At 44.3% G+C, this 20,856-nt stretch overlaps 1 long non-coding RNA gene across 1 annotated transcript in view; it reads right to left on the bottom strand.

Annotated features, from left to right (window-relative positions):
• The window catches only part of LOC132378384 (uncharacterized), a 36,159-nt gene that overhangs the window by 3,008 nt on the left and 12,295 nt on the right, over positions 1-20,856 (bottom strand). The window contains exon 2 of the long non-coding RNA XR_009507016.1: positions 19,654-20,525. This is a non-coding gene — a long non-coding RNA (uncharacterized LOC132378384). The remainder of the gene's footprint in view (positions 1-19,653; positions 20,526-20,856) is intronic.

The following is a 20,856-nucleotide window of genomic DNA, read 5'->3' on the forward strand; positions in this document are numbered from 1 at the left end:
CAATGGTTTTGCATCACGATGAACATTCCATGTTTTTGTTTGTTCTAGCTATGATCTAGCTTTTAAAAATTGTGTATGATTTATGTTTTTCTTGTAAATGTTGTGGTGCTATGTGCTTATGATGCTGGAGGTAAGATTTTTATTGCATCTGTGCACAAAGGTACTGGTGCAAATGCCAATAGACTTTTATATTAAGCCATGTCTGTTGCAGGCATCAGCAATGACAAACTAATAGATAAGAAGATTGTTCCTTTCAGTGGTTAGTCTGAATGAACAGTAAGAATACTTTAATCTGCAGTTGCTAAGTAGATAAGCACCATGTTTATCCATGTTTAAAAAAGGAAAATTTCTACCATGACACTATTGTCACCAGGTTTGGATATGGCCCAAGTGCAGCGTGGAGACACTGTAGCAGGTCGATATTTCACAGACTTTAATGCGAACAGTGTTAAAAGAAAACAAAAACAATAAACACCAGGCCAAACAGGGCTGTTAACTAAAATTCTCAAATGGAAAAATAAGCCTACACTGCAGCTGAAAGGAACATCTAAGAATAGAACAAATACCACTAGTCTTCAGAGTCAGTTGATTCAACAGTCCAATTTCTCAGGCAAGGCGGAATGCGGGTAACGAAGCCTTGCTGTGTCTGTGTCCAAACCTCGATGAGTACTACGACGGAATGAATGGAGTTAAATACTATCACAATAAAATAATAATTAGCCAACATGTGTGTATTCACAAGCACAATTGCCATATCTGCTGCACTGCCGAATCCTTGGTTGTGACAGGGAGCCCCTCCTTAGGCAGAGCCCTTGGGACACCATAGACCTGTGTCTGCCGAAAATCCCAGATGAGGGACTTGATCCAGATGTTCTTCAGTGATGCTTATAGATAAGTGCCACAGAGTGCACTGCTAATGTCAGAGCCAAAGACTTCCATGTAGAGACAGAAACACAAGCTTATACAGAGGTAGCTCGACCAATTGACACTGTGTGACGAATCATTCTCAAAATGAGGACCCTCTGATTGGAGCTAATCAGGCATCAGCTTCAAGAATAAAACAGCAACACACACAAAATGCTGGTAGAACACAGCAGGCTAGGCAGCATCTATAGGGAGAACCGATGTCGACGTTTCGGGTCGAGACCCTTCGTCAGGACTAACCGAAAGGAAAGATAGTAAGAGATTTGAAAGTAGAGGGGGGAGGGGGGATGATCCCTCCCCCTCCAGTCTACTCCTATCATTTGGCATTTCCCCCTCCCCCTCTACTTTCAAATCTTTTACTATCTTTCCTTTCGGTTAGTCCTGACGAAGGGTCTCGGCCCGAAACGTCGACATCGCTTCTCCCTATAGATGCTGCCTCGCCTGCTGTGTTCTACCAACATTTTGTGTGTGTTGCTCAAGAATAAAACTAAGGCTACATCCACACTACGCCAGATAAATCCGTAACTGAAGTTTTTTCTCTTCGTTTTTACCCTCCATCCACACTAAAACGGTGTTTTCATCCCCCAAAACCGGAGCTTTTCAGAAACGCTTTCCAGGGTGGGTATTTTTGAAAACGCTGCTCGGGCAGATCAGTGTGGATGGGGTAACCAGAGAATTTTGAAAATGCTGTCTGATGCACCATCAATATGTCTCGGAGACTGGAGGTGAATGATAGGCTTTTATTAGCAGCAAAAGGGAGCATGGCATCTCGGAGACTGAGGGGGGAGCAGTGCCTCCAATTGCCTTTATACAGGGGTCTGTGGGAGGAGCCACAGGAGCAGTCAGCAGAGGTATACGTAGTTTACCACATTCACCCCCTCTTTGTTTTAAAAGAGAGTCCCCACGGGGCGAAGTTTCTGACAAGTATATTTACAGGTTAAGTCTATCAGGCGGTCGAGTCTGTCACTGCGATCTACGTAGCACCGGTGACGGTGGTTGTGCTGGCTTTGGCCTGACTTGAGGTGCCAGCCCGTTAGGCATCAGTAATCCCTCATGCCTATGTATAGGAGTGTTGTGAGGAGCCTGTGTAAGGCTTGGTGTGCGCAGTGTCTCGTGGGTATATACATTGGTGGGTACGGGGTTCAGAGTCACCGTGGAGTGTTCGGGGTAGGGGTCTGGTGCTCCTGTGGGCGCCAGGTCACGGATGGAGACCGTGTCCTCCTGCCCATCAGGTAAGACCACGTAGGCATACTGGGGGTTTGCATGAAGTAGGTGAACCCTCTGGACCAGCGGGGAGTATTTATTGCTCCTCGCATGTTTCTAGAGCAGTACTGGCCCCGGGGACATCAGCCAAGCTGGTAGGGTGGTCCCAGTGGCAGACCTCCTGGGAAAAGAAAAGAGTCGCTCATGAGATTAGTGTATGTACATAACAGGGAGTGGATAGAGTGGAGTGCCTCGGGGAGGACCTCCTGCCAGCGAGAGACTGGCAATCCCTTTGACCTAAGGGCTAAGAGTGTGGCCTTCCACACAGTGGCATTCTCCCTCTTCACCCGTCCATTCCCCCGGGGATTATAGCTTGTGGTCCTACTAGTAGCAATAACCCTAGCCAGCAGGTACTGGCGCAGCTCGTCACTCAAAAAAGAGGACCCTCTATCACTGTGGATATAGCAGGGATATTCGAACAGAGTGAAGAGCTGGCTTTTATGACGGATGTGGCAGTGGTATCGGGGCAGGGGATGGCAAAGGGGAACCGTGAGTACTCGTCGATTATGTTGAGAAAGTGAACATTGCGGTCAGTGGAGGGAAGGGGGCCCTTAAAGTCGACACTCAGTCGCTCAAAGGGGTGGGTGGCCTTGATAAGTTGTGCCTTTTCAGGAAGGTAGAGGTGCGATTTGCACTCAGCGCAGACTTGTCAGTCCCTGGTCATCGTCCTGATGTCCTCAAGGGAGTAAGGCAGGTTCCGGGCTTTCATGAAGTGGTGAAATTCGGTGACCCCTGGGTGGCAAAGATCTGCATGGAGGGCGTATAGCTGGTCGAGCTGTGCACTAGCACACGCTCCCCGGGATAGGGCATCAGGGGGCTCATTGAGCCTTCCAGGCTGGTACAGGATATCATAGTTGTAGGTGGAGAGTTCGATTCTCCACCGCAAAATTTTATCATTTTTGATTTTGCCCCGCTGTTGGTTGCTGAACATGAGTGCAACTGAGCGCTGGTTGGTCAGCAAGGTGAACCTTTTGCCGGCGAGATAGTGCCTCCAGTGTCTAATAGCTTCCACTATGGCCTGGGCTTCTTTCTCCACCGCGGAGTGTCGAATTTCAGGGACTTGAAGGGTACGAGAGAAGAATGCTACCGGCCTTCCTGCCTGATTGAGGGTAGCAGCCAGCGCGAAGTCAGAGGCGTCACTCTCTACTTGGAAGGGAATGGTCTCGTCCACCGCATGCATCATCGCTTTGGCAATGTCCCCTTTAAATGCGGCTGAAGGCAGCGCGGGCCTCGGCTGAGAGTGGAAATGCAGTGGACTTGACCAGGGGGCGGGCCTTGTCTGCGTAATGGGGGACCCATTGGGCGTAATAGGAAAAGAAGCCCAGACACCGTCTGTGGGCTTTGAGGGTGGTGGAAAGCGGGAGTTCTAACAGGGGGCGCATATGGTCAGGATCAGGGCCAATGACCCCGTTCTCCATGACATACTCAAGAATAGTGAGTCGGGTGGTTCCGAACACACACTTGTCCCTGTTATAGGTGAGGTTAAGAGCTTTGGCCGCTTGGAAAAATCATTGGAGGTTGTTGTTGTGATCCTGCCAGTCATGACTGCAGATGGTGATGTTATCCAGATATGGGAACGTGGCCTTCAATTGGCATTGGTCCACCATCCGGTCCATTTCCCTCTGGAAGACAGAGACACCATTCGTGACACCGAAGGGGACGCACAGGAAGTGATAGAGCCTGCCACCCGCCTTGAAGACGATGTAGGGGCGGTCCTCCGGGCAGATGGGGAGCTGGTGGTAAGCGGATTTCAGGTCTATGGTCGAGTACGTCTTGTACTGAGCTATCAGATTGACCATATCCGCGATGCGGGGTAGGGGGTACGCATCAAGCTGTGTGAACCTATTGATGGTCTGCTTATAGTCCGCGACCATCCTATTTTTCTGCCCGGTCCGAACAATGACCACCTGGACCCTCCAAGGAGTTGTGCTTGGGTCAATGATCCCCTCCCTGAGCAGCCGCTACACCTCTGACTGAATGAAGGCCCTGTCCCCTGCACTGTACCTCCTGCTTTTAGTTGCCACAGGTTTACAGTCGGGGGTCAGGTTGGCGAACAGTGTTGGGGGAGGGAACTTGAGGGTGGAGAGGCTGCAAGTGGTGTCAGTAGCGCAGCTGTCGGCATGTTGCTGGGTGGGATGTGTGGGTCGGTGTGTGTGTGTGGTCAGTAGCGGGGTAAATGGCAAAGTCCCACAAAACTGAGGATTCCTGACAGTGAGTGGTGGGAGGGGCCCATCATATGCCATAGTCACACTTTCGAGGTGGCTCTGGAAGTCCAGCCCCAATAGCACAGGGGCACACAGTTGAGGCATGACCAGTTGCACAAAGTCCCGACATTCTGTGCCCTGCTCCACCAGTGTCGCTACACAACCCCCCCGGATGTCTGTGGAATGCGATCCAGAAGCCATGGTGACCCTCCGGCTTACCAGCTGTGTCACGAGTCTGCAGCGTTGCACCGTGTCCGGGTGAATAAAACTCGCAGTGCTGCCCATGTCAAATAGGCAGCTAGTCCTGTGCCCCTCCACCAGGATGTCCATCATTTACCTTGCTAGCTGGTGTGGAGTGCTTTGGTCGAGGGTCACTGAGGCCAGAGTTGAATCGCCATCTTGTTGCCCGGAAAGCACCCGTGGGTCGGAGGCCAGGCGAGGTGGCGCTGAAAAAGATGGCCAACCCCATGCCTCGCACGTGGCGGGCAGGCAAAATGGCAGCGACCAAGATGGCGACCCCCATGCCTCGCATGCAGCGCTGCTCGACTCCGCGCGTGGTTTGGACTTACAGGCCTTGGGGAAGTGACCCTTCTTTCTGCAACTGAAGATGGGAGCGTTCTTGGGGGTGCTTTACGAGTCTGCAGAAGTAACACTGCGCAGTCTTGTGACTGGCAGCAGCCGTAGTCGACTCGCTGGCGGGTTGCAGGGTCTTCATGGACTCGTGACTGGCAGTAGCCGAGGTCGATTCACCGGTGGGTTGCAGGGTCTGCAGTGTCGACGGGGCCAGCAGGAGATCGCGCACCTGGACTGCATCAGCGTTGTGCAGAGCGGCCTCCCGTGTGTCGGCCAGCTTGATCGCCGAATGTAAGGTAAGATTGGCGTGTTCCAGCAGCCGCTGACACACGTAAAATGACCTGATCTCCATACTGAATGTGTCTCTTACTAGCAGCTCCACATACTGTTCCACCGTCAATCCACTGCAGTCTCAGGCCCAGGCCCGGACAAACTAAGCAATGTCTTGCATAGGCGGTGTTCACCGGCCGCAGGTATTGTCTTTTGAGGGCATCCATTGCACCCTGGTAGTCCGTTTGGTCTCTGATCATGGAGTAGACCCTTGCACTGACTTTGGAGAGGAGAACCCTGCGCTTTGTGGCAGGGTCAGTCACATGAATCTCCTCCAGGTACGATTCGAAGCATGCTAGCCAGAGTTTGAAAGCGTCTCCGACTTCCTGGGATTGAAGGGTCGAGATCCAATCTCGTAAAATGCTCTCCATGTTTTAAAATTGCTGCTAATAAAATTGATGCACCATCAATAACTCTCAGAGATGGGAGGTGAACGATAGGCTTTTATTAGCAGCAAAAGGGAGCATGGCATATCGGATACTGAGGGAGGAGCAGTGCCTCCAATCGCCTTTATACAGGGGTCTGTGAGAGGAGCCACAGGAGCAGTCAGCAGAGGGGCGTATCCAGACAGGTATACATAGTTTACCACACTGTCAGACGGCAGTGCGTTATTCATTGTTTTCTTGAACGCAACCTAACAATTTCAGAACAGACAGCAAAGAGACTGAAGCCAGAAGAGTTAGAAATGTACTCACCAAATAATTTGACCCATAACTTACTGAATTAATAAGTATACTGTACTCACTTTGCCTATTTTCTGTCCTTGCTCGTATGAAGGTGGTTTACCTATTTATGCAAGTACTTCTCTGACAATAGATGTGTAACAGCCTAATGTAACATTGTATGGAAATATAAGATAATACTGATGCAGGCATGTTTTATACATTTAACCAGGTGCTTTATTAATGCAACAGAGTTAGTCAGTTTTTCAATGTTTGTCGTCAGCCGGGTCAATCTGTCTGTGAACTCCCTGTCAGTTGCCTCCGTACGCTGCAGTATTTGTTTTCTTTTTACTTTTAAGTTCTCCTGCGCGAATGCCAAGAGCTGCCTTTTGTTTTTTTCTAGTCTGTAACTACACAAACGCACATTTTCACTGCGAGATTCGACACCAAACACGTCGCTTGTTTTCGGTAGATGCGTCCTGCGCATATGCAGTAGGAGAAAATTCGCCAAAATCTCAGTTTCAGTGTGGATAGAGATAATTTCAAAAACACATAGTGTGGACGCCTGTCATTTTTACGCGAAACTGGCTTTTTCAAAATTATCCGGTCTAGTGTGGATGTAGCCTAACACAGAATTCCTGATCCTATCAAGATCAACTTAACAATCTTAAACAGAAAGCACCAGGAAAATGAATTACTAAGAGCGAGTTGCTTGAGAAACATTCAAGGAACTCTTAAACCATAAATAACTGTTGATAGCAACAATTAACCAGTTCAGGTGCTCTATAAACCTCAGAGGCCAATGTTCTGATGCCCTGCAGAGGCCTGAAAAATTCCCTACAGGACTCCCACGCACCCCCATAGCTGGTACCTGATATCCCAGAAAGACTTCAAAACTCGAGATCCAGGGATGACTCGGGAGACCTGAAGAACATGGGGAACTCAAGAGATGGAGATACGGGGATCCAGAGGGACTCAGAGACTGGGGAGTCCTAAGAGAGACCTGGGAACCCCAACAGACTTACAGACCAGGTAACTTTGAGTGAGATCAGGAAACCTCAGGTGGGGCCAAGAGGAAGGGTTGTGAGTCCTCAAGATGGTGAGGACATTGAAAAACCCTAAACACATTGAATAAGCCTTGGAAACATTTGGAAAAATAAAAACATTGGAAACATAGAGAAAAGTTCTTGGGAATCCTTGAAAACTTGACACTTGAAACCTAGAGAAGGAACCTTTGCAAATCTTGCTCAGTGTTTTACCTTTCAGAATTTTTCCAGAGGCAATTAGGATACACTCTCAATTTTACAGATCAAGAGAGCATAGGCAGGTTTCCTTCATCACAAAGCTAGCTGGTTCTTTGTAGATCTGTTTAATTTGCCACATGAAAGTTCAATTTTCCCAGTCTGCATCTTGACTTTCATCAAGAGGTTAAAAATACTCTTGATAGGGTTACTTTACTTGTGTATTTGCACACTTCAGCCAGGGATCTGCTTTTGGAGTAGGGCTCTTCCAGAATTTACACTTGACTTGAATGATGATTTGTTGAATCAATTGATAAGCTTGCTTGAAGCACTCATTTGTTATGCAGACCTGAGTCATGGGACCACAAAGCTGGGAACTTGGGTACTTGTGACATGAAAAGCTTGGAATGAGTACCGGAGAAACTCAATGTAGACTAGAGAAGCTCAGTATGTAGACTCAGGACTCTCGAATGTAGAGTCAGGTCATACACTGAGAATAAAGGCACATTCTCCTCAAGCCACCAACGTCAAAATGTCACTGATCAAACTTTACTGGGTCAATTACTTGACAAGATCCTTCCATCACGATGGAGATAGAAACAAGAGTTCATACATAGGAATTCCAACAGAACATTGTTTCCTCGAATAATCATTCTGACCAATGAATCTCATGGCCAAGGTCAGCTGCTCTCTCTCTGCTGTGTCCATCTTTGTGTAGTCGAGACTTGCTGTCGCTAGGTTTGGATACGGCCCAAGTGCAGAGTGAGAGACACTGAAGCAGGTCGATAGTTCACAGATTTTAATGCAAACGGTGTTAAAGGGAAAAGAAAACAATAAATGCTAGGTCAAACAGGGCCGTTAACTAAAACTCTCAAATGGAAAATGGAGCCTACACTGCAGCTGAAAAGAACAAATAAGAATTAAACAAATACCACTAGTCTTCAGAGTCAGTTGACTCATCAGTCCAATTTCTCAGGCGAGGCAGAATACAGCCAACAAAGCGTTGCCATGTCCATGTCTCGACAAGTACTACAACTTAATGGAGTTAAATACTACCACAATGAAATAATAATTAGCTGACACATGCATATTCTCAAGTGCAATTACCATATCTGCTGCGCCGCCATATCCATGACTGTGACAACTATAGTTTACAGATGGGCAGTAGCGGAAAGCAAATGGTAGCAGGTTGCTGACGTGAACCAACACTGCTTTCAATGTGACAGCCAGAACTGCATTTTCTACTAAGATCTACTTTGTTTACTTAAGACATTACCTCTAGTAACCAATGGACAAGCACCCACTACCCATTAAATGCTCCCAATGGCGTGCGCCTCAAATAGATTCTGACAACCAGGTTCAGCTCCTGGCCTTCACGTGTGGCTTAGCTAAGCCCGGCGGTACAGTTTCTACTGACAAGTGAAGGAAAACACTGATCTCAAACCTCTACTGCCTTGTGGCTATAACTCCCTCATGGGAAGGAGTTCGGGAGTAAACCCCAAGGGACAAGTTCAGAGCTGGAGCCCCTAGGCCAGTCCTACATTGAGCTCAATGCTGACTTGCAACTTCTGTGATGCTGCTGGTTCCAAACTGTATCCTTCTCAGTTGTTCATGTGGGTTTATCAGATGCATGGAGAGAGGGAGCTTGCTATATGGGCATCTCCTGGCTTTCCATATCGTACTGCCTAGGCTTGTGCGCCTAGACAGCTAGGACGCAATATCCATGGTCAACACTGACCGATGGAAGCCCTCACCTCACAAATGTTGGCCAGTTTATATATTTTATTTAGAGATAAAGTGCAGTAGCAGGCCCTTCCTGCCCGGCGAATCTGTGCTGCCTGATTACACCAATAGTGACCACTAAACCTAGTATCCCATATGTCTTTTGAAACCAGAGTAGCCAGTGGAAACCTGTACACTCACAGGGACAACATACAACATTTTTACGGACAGTGGTGGGAATTGAACCTGGGTCACTGACATGTTAATAGCCTTTCACTAACCACTACACTCACATGTTGCCCCATCTCTCACCCCTCTGACTAGAGATGTCAGCACCAATTAGCTGCAAGACTGAGATTCCATGAATCTTTTTTTTCTAATATAATGCCATAGTATCAGATTCGTGCTGGATATCCTAATATGCACGGATCTAGCAATAGCTGTATAAGTTACCTTAACATCTGAAACTATTTGAGTTCAATTGTTCTTCTGTGTCAATAAAGCTGTTTCAATTTTGTCATTGCCATAGCAGCCATTACAAATATCACTGGATATGAGCAATTCATATTGTACTCACAATCTCAAGGATGTCTTCAACATTTTAGATTTAGTAAACGGAAGCAAGCATTCAGCAATAGCTTCAAACATTTCTGTGGTGACAGTGATAGATGGTATCAACCTGAATAAAGTGGGAATAGCTCAGCATGTCAAGTATTCTTGTTCAATATAGTGCAGTAGTAAAAAAGATTCCTGGGAGATAACATGAAAGCTAATAAAGTTGCTTGTGCACAAGTTATCAGAGAACAAATATGGGATGGGGGGTGGGATTTTACCTGAAGAAATGAATGCAAAATGGAAATCTGCAATTATATTACATTTTTCACATCACTCCAGAACACATTTTAAGCAAAACCTTGTTTGTTTGAAATGTGACCACCACTGAAATGTATGAGGCAATGCACCAATAACTAGCAAACAATCACAAACAAAGATATTTCTTTTTTGAAGTAAGGTTTACTGTGAAGAAAATATTGCCCAGGAAACAAAGAATAAATCCCCTGCTTTTCATTGAAACCATTCCTTGTACCTTGAAAATATATACATCCTTGTGGAGATAGATCTTGCCAATCTCAGTATTTCACTGGAGACTCATCCTACATGTTGTTCTTCTATTTCTCAGGAGAGTGATTTAAACCTCGTGACTCAGACATGAAATGTCTGCATTCCAATCTGCAGTTGTGGACAATATACACTCTACTCCAAGTTGAGCATTAGCTGAAAACAAACCCTGTATTTAAAGGACCTTGGAACATCTCAAGTTACATTAGAGTCAATGAAGAATAATCATTGATGAAACTTGTAAGCAGCAAAGTTCCTACAAACTACAGTGAAATAGAGACCAAATTGGCATATGGAACCTATTGGGAAACATACATGATACCTAATTCAATGTAACATCAGGTAGAAAAAGAAAAAAAATTTAAAAAAATGGAAGACCTGATGTTATAAAGCGGCATATGATCTTATTACATGCACTTATCATTATGACACTCAGCTCTCCCAAGCTTAACTCACATATTCTTAAAGAGCTTTCTGGTCAAGACAATACAAAATATCATTGTCGTGACTGTGACCCTGATCAGTTCCAGAGACTTGGGCTGCATGGGTAGGCTGGAGCACTGATGATGAAACCTTAAACAAGTTGTAAAATCATACCCTCGACTTTACAAGCAGTTGGTCAAAAATATCAAGGTCTTTCTTTAAGGAATTCAAAGGAAATCAGAACTGAAATTACAAAACATTTGAAAGCTTAAATTCAATGATGAAGCATAATAATACTTAACTTCATAAAACACTTTTAAGTAACACAACTAACTGTATGCACAAATAACTTTAAATAAAGTTGTCACAGCCAGAAACTCTGCTGTAGGGTTCAAGTGCCCCAGCAGGCGGGTCACACAACAGGTCCAGCAATTCGCTCATAAGCATGCACACTCCAGCTAATTCCTGTTTCATCATTGTGGTATTTAACTTCTTTCTTTTCATTGTAGTCTTCTCCAGACTTGAGCCAAAGCACCGCAATATTACACTCCCTGCTTACTCTTGTTCGGGAAAGAGGACTACCATTTCAACAGATGCTGTGAAAAAGCAGTATTCATTTAGCATTTAGTTATTGTTTCCTGCTGCAGTTTTGGTATTTAACTTTCAGGTTGTGAGTTTTAGTTAATCGCCCTGTGATGCACCATCAATAACTCACTCTGAGACGTAAAAGTGAGTTATCGGCTTTTATTGACTGGAAGAAGGAACAAGCAGTGAGTGACCACCATACTACATCCTGGAGACTGAGAGGCCGGGCTCAGGCTTCAATCGCCTTTATACAGGGGTCTGTGGGAGGGGCCACAGGAGCAGTCAGCAGGGGGCGTGTCCAGACAGGTATATGTAGTTCACCACACCCTGTTGGCCTAGCGTTTATTGTTTTTTCTTTTCCGTTAAATTCTGCAACGGTCCTCATTAAAGTCATTGAACAGTTGACCCGCTTCTGTGTGTCTCTCTCTGCACTTGGGCAATATCCAAAAGTTCTGATAGCAAGTCTTGACAAATAAAAATGGACCCAGCAGAAAGAGAGCAGCGGACCTTGGCCTTGAAATTCATTGACCAGCTAGAGGAGAAGTTACAGGTAATTGAATCTGTTTTGGGAGATGCAACCAAAGCATTGTGGCAGATAAGCTCATTTTGCCAAGCTCAGTCTCAGCTGGGGAAACAGATATCATCCCTCACAGCAATAGTTCAGCAGCTCATCACAGACAACCAGGATCAGGTAATGGCCATTTCCACTCTCACAGCCGCAGTTCATGAACCTATGTTCAACAGCCAGTATCAGCTGACAACCATCAGTATTCATGCTAATGCAATTCAGCAGCTGTTAGCCATGTGAGTCCCACTCCCAGCATCTTACAGATCCTGCTTTTCCACTGCCACAACAACCTCGACTACTAATAATCCAACTCCCATGTCCGTACCTGAACCGATTACTCTGGCTGCAGGAATTTCATTACCCAGTGTGAGCTGGTTTTCTAAGCCCAGCCTGATTGCTTTGATGACCAAGTGCATAAACTGGCATACATGGTAAATCTTCTCGATGGAACTGCACTCAGCCTTCTCGATGCTGTACAGGAGCAAGGGTCCTCCACAGGCCAACATTTGGATCCAGGCCCAGGTGGGGGATTTCCAAACCGACTGTTTATCCCTGCTAAGTGCACTGCAAAGTGTTAAAATAGGGTGACTCCTTTCATTGGTTGGCCATTCAGGAATTCAATGGACTGGTAGTTTATAAAGAGACATTTCTGGTGGCCATCAATGTTCCAGGATGTCCACAGCTTTATCTCTGTCTGTTCCAAATGTGCTCAGAACAAGATGTCACCCATACCTGGTGAGTCTTCTATGTCTGTTGCCTGTCCCTGGACCCACCTTTCGGTGGGTTTCACTGCTGGGCTGCCCCCGCCTAATGGAGACACTACCATTCTGGTCTTTGTGGATTGCTTCTCCAAGGCTGCACACTTTGTTGCTCTCCCTAAACTCCCATCTGCTCGTGAGACTGCTACCCTTAGTGTTCAACATGCGATCAGGCTGCATGGCTTCTCTCGGGGCATAGTGTCTGATCGAGTACCACAGTTCACATCCTGTTTTTGGAAGGCTTTCAGTTCTCCTGTAGTAGCCACAGCTAGTCTCTTGTCTGGTTTCCACCCCCAATCTAACAGACAGACTGAGAGAGTGAACCAGATGTTGGAGACAGCTCTGCACTGCCCTGGCTCCTCCAACCCAATGTCCTGGAGTTCCAAAACTGCCTAAACTAACCTCCATTTGTTCTTCACTGGCATGTTCTCCTTTGAATTGCAGAAGGGATTTCAGTCACCACTTCATTGAAAAGGAGATTGGTGTGGGCAGTCCGACTGCTGAACAGCTGATCCAATCCTGCAAGTGCACATGGAGACAAGCCAGGGACTTTCTGCTATGCATTCAGAAAAAAAATGCCTGACCGGCTGACTGGCTCACCAATAGGTGAGGCCTTTCAAGCCAGGAGAGAAGGTCCGGCTGGCATCAAGAGGTCTTCTGCTGAAAGTCAAAAATGTGGGACCATTTATCATGGAAAAGGCTATCAGTAAGGTATAATTTAGGTCACACCTACCATCATCAAGGAAAATCCACACAGTATTTCATGTTTCCTAGCTCAAACTGGCTACTATATCTCCCCTGGCTGCAGTCACTCCACCTCCCCCTCCTCCCCACTTCTGGATAGTTCCCTGGTCTATACAGGTAGTCCCCAAGTTACGAATGCGCAACTGCACTTACGAACCGAGGAAGGAGAACACCGTCCTCTATATTAAGTTGGATCACGACACTGTCCGCCATTTAAGTCATTGCTGTTGACACTGTGTCGAGTGTGTAACTTTGTATTTGGCTTAAATTTTTCTTAGCAAGATTCACCCTGATCCCCCCCCCCCCCCACCAACCTTTTCCGGTCAGCTGGTGGCACAGTGAGATCAGTGCCGGGTTCAAGAACGGAGGTTCCCCAGTTCAATCCAGTGACAGGCCACTCCCGAGCACGCTCTCCATCCGTGTCAGGTTGATGTTGAGCTCACAACTCGACCTTGTTAAAAAAAAAACACTGCCACCTCCAGTTTAAATTCCCACACAGAATATTGTGGAGGATCAGATACCCAAACCCAGCACAGCCCCCACTTGTCCCGTTTAACCTGTCTCAGTGCGGTGGACTTTAGGACCTGGGGAATTCAGTGCAGTGGTCCTTAGGACCCGGCGGAGCTCGGGAGCCTGCGGATCTCGTGACCTGCCACCCGCAGTGTTTCTGTTCCATTGATGGGAAGCAATCACAATTGAAAATAAAGTGGAAATAATAAAGCATTTGGAAAGAAGTGAAATGTCATCAGTCATTGGAAAAGCATTAGGCTACAGTCAGTCAACGATTAGAACAATTTTAAAGGATAAACGATAAAGTGAGAATAATGGAGCATGTGAAAGGCCCTGCCCCAATGAAAGCTACAATTATTACTAAGCAATGCAATGGTTTAATTATTGGAATACATATGTTTCTTAAGTGTGTCATATGCATAGAATGGTAAAATATATACTATATACTAAGACAAACGTTTGACTAACTGATGCTAAATAATACCGGATTCCGACTTACGAACAAATTCGACTTAAAGACGGACTCAGAAATGGAACTCATTCGTAACCTGGGGACTGCCTGTACTGTGATCTTGGGATGTGGGGCAAGATCCAGTATCACATGGATTGGGAAGGGTACGGTCCCGAGGGACTTTCTTGGATCCCAGCGGCTGACATCCTGGACAAATCCCTCATCTAGGACTTCCAGTGGGCACAGGTCTGTGGCACCTCAGAAGCTGCGTTAGCAAGGGGGGCCTTATCACAACCATGGTCTCTGCTGTAGGGTCTACCCATCCCTACAGGTTTGGCAATTGAGCTCCTGAGTATGCACATTCCAACTAATCACCGATTCACTATGGCGATATTTTACTTTTCGTTGTAGTCTTGTTGAGACTTCTCCTAAAGCACAGCAATGTACATTTCCTGCTTCCTCTTGTCCACTTCGAATGACGCTGCAAAACAGCATTATTCATTTCACATTTAGTCATTGCTTCCAGCCACAGCGTTGGCATTTAACTTTCACTTTACAAGTTTTAGTTAACAGCTCTCTTGGCCTAACATTTACTGTTTTTCTTTTCCTTTAAATTCTAACGTCAGTGAACTGTTGACCCACTTGAGTCTCTTTCTTTCTCTGTCTCTCTCTCCGCACTTGGGTTAGATCCAAACATTCTGACAGAAGTATCTTGTCCTTATCATTCATCCAGCTCTAAACATTTTATTGAAATTATTAGGTTCACAGATTCAAGCATAGATTTCCCCGCATACTTTTTAAGGGCCATCTGGTATCCTTCTTGCCCAGCTAGAACCAATCTTTGTTTTAGTTAAATATTGAATGCCAACCTTCCATCAGTCAATGTTGGACTTCAAACTGTCCGGATATCCAGGGATCAATTATCAAGAATTCTGAAATCAGTAATTTCTTACATGCTTCAATGGCTTGAAAAATGTTTGCAGGAAACACATTTTAACCTGATGCATTTTTTTTTGCTGAAAATGGCCACTTCTTCATAAGATGTACAAAGTTTGTAACTCAAATCACCAGCAAAAATGTTTTATTGTGACTATAATTACTCTCCATGATACCCATAATTTTCAATGATCTCTTTGATAATTAATTACTTGCTTAAGAACTACTTGGCAACAGCAAAACTTGGAGGGCATCTCTCAGTTGCAACTTGAAGCATGGGGGCACTACTGGACATATCCTTAACAGGACAGTACTATTTGTAAAGCAATGAATTTGACCTAAAACTTAGAGTTGTGCGGAAGTGTCCCGATATTTGGGACTTGCTCAGGACTTGGTCATCATAGACTATCTGGGCTGAAGGGTTCTTTGCTGTATCACTCAATGTCTCAATGACCCACTCTACCAAATCTACAGAAATTACGGATCAAATTGCCGTGAAATGAAGGAAAATTTATTTTATCAACACTAAAACAATAAGTGAATACGCAGCATGCGATCAGCAAAAACACAGCCCAATATATTTCCGAAAAGTAAAGCTATTTTCTACAGAAATAATCAGGAATAAGCAGAGTCAGGCATTTTGACACACACAGGCTAGCCAGCTTAATGACTCTGAGTTCTTAAGGCAATTGTTAAACAGCAGAAAAGAAATGAATGAGAAATCCTAATGATGCAAAAATGTGAACATGTAACATATATACTTTAAAAGACTGAATGTAATGATATAAAGGGAAATTACTTAGTAAGGGTACTTATGGATTTCAATGGGGAACAATGGACAGCAAAGATAAGCAGAAATTGATGGCACAGAAAATGATTTTCAATGCTTGGTTCACTGTATGAAAGTACATGGAGAAAATAAATACAACCGAGAGGCTGCCACAAAGCAATTCAATCTAGAATTTAGATTCCTTGAAGTAACAGCATGTTAAAGAAGAAACAAGATTACTTTAGAGAGAAGATGCAAATATAATTGTTTGTAGCTTGAGCTCCGAGTCTGAAGATTAGCTGGACATCAACTACACTGACAACAAAATGCTGACAATGGAAGATTATATATTAAAACTCCTGTATATGTGCAAGTGAATGATCTAATATATTATTGAGACTAGAGTCCTAAAGGTTCAGTTTGCTTGAGATTATTCAGGTACTGCAACAACCCTCACAATGGTTAACAATGATATTTCTTTAAATTACTCCCAAATATCAATGGTATTGGAACTGAATGTTAGAGGTGAAGTTTAACATCTGTATGCTACTACATCTCAAATTTAGATATAGACAAAACAGGACAAATGTCTACTCCTTAGTGGCTCTATTTATTCAAATAATTCTTTAAATTCCCTTCATTCACTAAGTAAAATTTGATCACTATCATTCTACTGTTTTGTCAACCTGTTTACTAAATTTTGTGACCATTAAATTGCTCAGATTTCTACTAATTTCAGAGAATGTTCCATATTTTGCAATCCTCTTCTCTTTAACACTGGCTGAAAACTAAAACTGAGCAGGTCAGGCAGCATCTGTAGAAGAAAAGCAATCATAACATTCCAGTTCAAAGATCCATTACCATTTAGGATGAAGGGTCTTGGACCTCAAGCATCACCTCTGTTCTCTTTAAGCACATGCTGCTTGATCCTCTGAGTGCTTTCAGCATTTCTTATTTTTATTTTATATTTCCAGCATATAGAGCTCACTGATTTTCATTTAAATTTAACAGTTATCTTTGCCTCCTTTTTTTTAACATAGAATCTCAATTTCTGCTGATAGCTAATTCTTAATTAATCTCCATTCTCACTTTACTGATCTGCCCTGATTTGCTTTTTATTCCTCACGGGAGGTGGATGTCACTGGCAAGATCAGTATTCATTGCCATTCCAGCTGTCTTCATTTTGGAGGACTAAAATCACTGAAAAGACAACATTATGTCAGGTTGAAGATCTACTAACTGAAAGTTCAATTGGCTTGTTTTACATCCAAAACTAAATTTTTAAAACTTTCATTACTACCTAGCAACAATACTGAATAATAAAAATTATACATACTACTTTATTCTAGTCTGTTGTGAGATTATAAAAAGTACTTAATATTATTTGTTATATAAATTCAAAATCAATCAAAGGGTAATGAATGCATTGGGGTTTGAGGTGTATTTATGTATTTATCATGAGGTGTGGATGATGAATTTTAATTGGGTCTGCACGGAAATTATTTATTTCTTATGGACTAATGTAACCAATAATTCTAGAAAACAACATACCTCCATTGCTTTCTTGTTAACACTGTTTAAAAGTGGATCTGGATTTGAAGTCATAATTCTTAATAGCATGAATATTTTAGAGCTACTTTTGCTGAAAAGCACATGCAAAGGCATAAACACACTGTTTAATCTGAAGTGGAAGCCTTGAAATGTAAATGTAATCTATAGACAAAATGCTGTAAAGCTATAAATCTTTCAGGAAAGTGATCCCACTAGATCAAACGGGCAATATATCACTATCTAACTGTCTTGCTAGTCTTGCTCGTTCAGTAAATTATCGATGTGTAATTTTTAGCACCTTTACTGGCAAAGTAAATGCGTTTCATCTTATGTGGAAGTCCAGCTGCAAATTAAATTCTTTATTGCTCATATCTTGGGTGAAGGAGTCTAAGTTTTATGCTCATATAAGCTAGAAAGTAGACAGAGGTAGCAGGGGCCAAGGAACATTAATATTTGAGACTAAGTACAGGGAACAGAGTGAAACAGTAACACCTCACAACTATTTACTAAGCAAACATGAGGAAATCTGCAGATGCTGGAAATTCAAGCAACACACAAAATGCTGGTGGAACACAGCAGGCCAGGCAGCATCTATAGGAAGAAGCACTGTCGACGTTTCGGGCTGAGACCCTTCATCAGGACCAACTGAAAGGAAAGATAAAAAAAATGCGAAATGATAGGAAAAGACCGGAGGGGGTGGGGTGGAGCTGAGAGCCGGAAAGGTGATTGGCAAAAGGGATACAGAGCTGGAGAAGGGAAAGGATCATGGGACAGGAGGCCTAGGGAGAAAGAAAGGGGGAGGGGAGCACCAGAGGGAGATGGAGAACAGGCAGAGTGATAGGCAGAAAGACAGAAAAAAAACAAACAACTAAATATGTCAGGGATGGGGTAAGAAGGGGAGGAGGGGCATTAACAGAAGTTATAGAGGTTAATGTTCATGCCATCAGGTTGGAGGCTACCCAGTCGGTATATAAGTTGTTGTTCCTCTAACCCGAGTGTGGATTCATCTTGACAGTAGAGGAGGCCATTGATAGACATATCAGAATGAGAATGGGACGTGGAATTAAAATGTGTGGCCACTGGGAGATCCTGATTTCTCCCTCGGCCTCCTGTCCCACGATCCTTTCCCTTCTCCAGCTCTGTATCCCTTTTGCCAATCACCTTTCCGGCTCTCAGCTTCACCCCAACCCCTCTGCTCTTCTCCTATCATTTTGTATTTCCCCCTCCTCCTCCTACTTTCAAATCTCTTACTGCCTTTCCTTTAAGTTAGACCTGACGAAGGGTCTCGGCCCAAAACATCGACAGTGCTTCTTCCTATAGATACTGCCTGGCCTACTGTGTTCCACCAGCATCTTGTGTGTGTTGCTACAACTATTTACTATTTTGACTCGTTGTTACCTTTTTTATCAGTATATTGATTCCATTTTGTGACATGAAGTAAAGAAAATTCAGTCAGCACAACTTAATGTGCTGAATTGGTCTAAAAAATCAGCTTTAGAAATAGGAGGAACAGTAGGTATTATATCCCCTCAAGCCTCCAGAATAGTTCAGTGAATTGTGGATGATCTATCACTGCAAGTTCACTTTCTTGTACTATCTCTATTTTCCTTGATTACCTTAGAGTCCAAAAAATCCATCATCACTTTGAACATATTCAGCATTGGGTATTCAAAAGAAGGAGGGAGGGAGGGAGGGGGGGGGGGGGAGAGAGAGAGAGAGAGAGAGAGAGAGAGAGAGAGAGAGAGAGAGAGAGAGAGAGAGAAAGAGAGAGAGAGAGAGAGAGCGAGAGAGAGAGAGAGAGAGAGAGAGAGAGAGAGAGAGAGAGAGAGAGAGAGAGAGAGAGAGAGAGAGAGATTCGCAACCTATTGAGAAGAAATTTCTCTTCATTTCAGCCCTAAATTGCCAAAGCATAATTTTAAGACTTTACTTGCTATTTCTAAATGACTCATGGTAAACAGTGGCCAACATTTACCCTGTCAGAACCTTGAAGGAGATTGGCTTTCAGCCCAGGATCAAACTAATGAGACTTCCTTGAACTACCTTCCTTTCGTACAGAGTCTTAAAGTGCACATTTCACTCAAGGTGCAGTTTATCACAGCTCTGAGATGCTGCTAAATAGCAAGTAAGCATTCACATTCTACTGCCTGGAAATGACTATTTGTATTCAGTGAAAATTCAAGATTTAAGATTGTTAATTGTCATTCTTCAGAACATGAGTATAAAGGAGAATGGAATGATTGTCACTCTAGATCTGATGCAGGATAATAAACTCAATAAGTACAAATAACACAATAAATATAAACATAAGCTGTATACATACATCTACTGATGCCTCTGGACACATCTTCAGTGATGTTCCTGGAATCATCAGGTGTGTCGGGTCTTTCAACATCTTACACCCTTCTCCAGGTGACCCAGCAGGGGCAGATTAGACCCCAGCTTGTGTCCAGATGGCTAACTACACAAGACTCCATGGTTCCCCTCTCTTGAGCCACAGCCACCTTGAGGCCCTCTCTGCCGCATCGGTGGTACTGCAGGTGACTCTCCTTTTCCTCTCTCCCTCGATGCCCAAATTGCTGAAGGACTCTGGTTGAAGAACGGGATGTGAATCCCCTACAAAAAACCTCCACTGGAAGACACTTCGCTCTCCATCCAGCCTGCTGGCAGTGGCTGACCAGTCCTGCGTACTTGCAGAGCTTCCTTTCAAAGGCCTCTTCCAAGTGATCTTCCCATGGGACTGTCCGCTCCAGCAGCCCCACTTGCTTGGTAGACATGGACACAAGGACAATGTCTGGTCACAGGGTAGTGGCTGCAATATGGTTGGGGAACTTAGGCTGCCCTTTGAGGTCCACTAACAGCTGCCAGTGTCTTGCAAAGGTCAGGATGCCTGGAGATGTTCTTTTGGGATGTATTGGCTGCTCCCCAGCTCTGACAAAGGCAATGGCCTGCTTGAGGGTCGGAACCGTTTCTCCCACTCAACTCCTGCGCTGATGGCTTCATCAATGGTCTTCAGGATCTGATCATGCCTCCATCGGTACCATCCCTCATCAAGTGCCCTTGTGCAGCCGCTGAGGATCTGCTCCAGGAGCAATCCTATACAAATTAATGTACAAGAATAGTGGCAGTGCATGGAGTGGGGGCAAATGAAGGGCGCTGAGGGGCTGTGAGAGGATCTCATTACTTCACCTCAACCTTGAAAATATGAAATTTCAAAGTAAATTTATTATCAAATTATATTATTCTATGTAAACATATACAACCACGACATTTATTTTCTTGCAGGTATTCACGATAAATGTAAAGAAACCTGATCAAATTCATGAAAGGCTACACAGTAGGTGGACAAACAACCAGTTTGTAAAAGCCCACAAACTTTATGAATGAAAATGAATAAATTAAATAAAGAAAGAGAGAAACAAACAAGTAGTTAATATTCAGAACATGAGATGAAGAGTCCTTGAAAGTGAGTCCAAAGGTTGTGGGAATAGTTCAGTGATGGAGTGAGTGAAATTGTTCACTCTGG

Source organism: Hypanus sabinus, chromosome 20 (genome assembly GCF_030144855.1).
Source record: "Hypanus sabinus isolate sHypSab1 chromosome 20, sHypSab1.hap1, whole genome shotgun sequence".
Classification (NCBI taxonomy): Eukaryota; Metazoa; Chordata; class Chondrichthyes; order Myliobatiformes; family Dasyatidae; genus Hypanus; species Hypanus sabinus.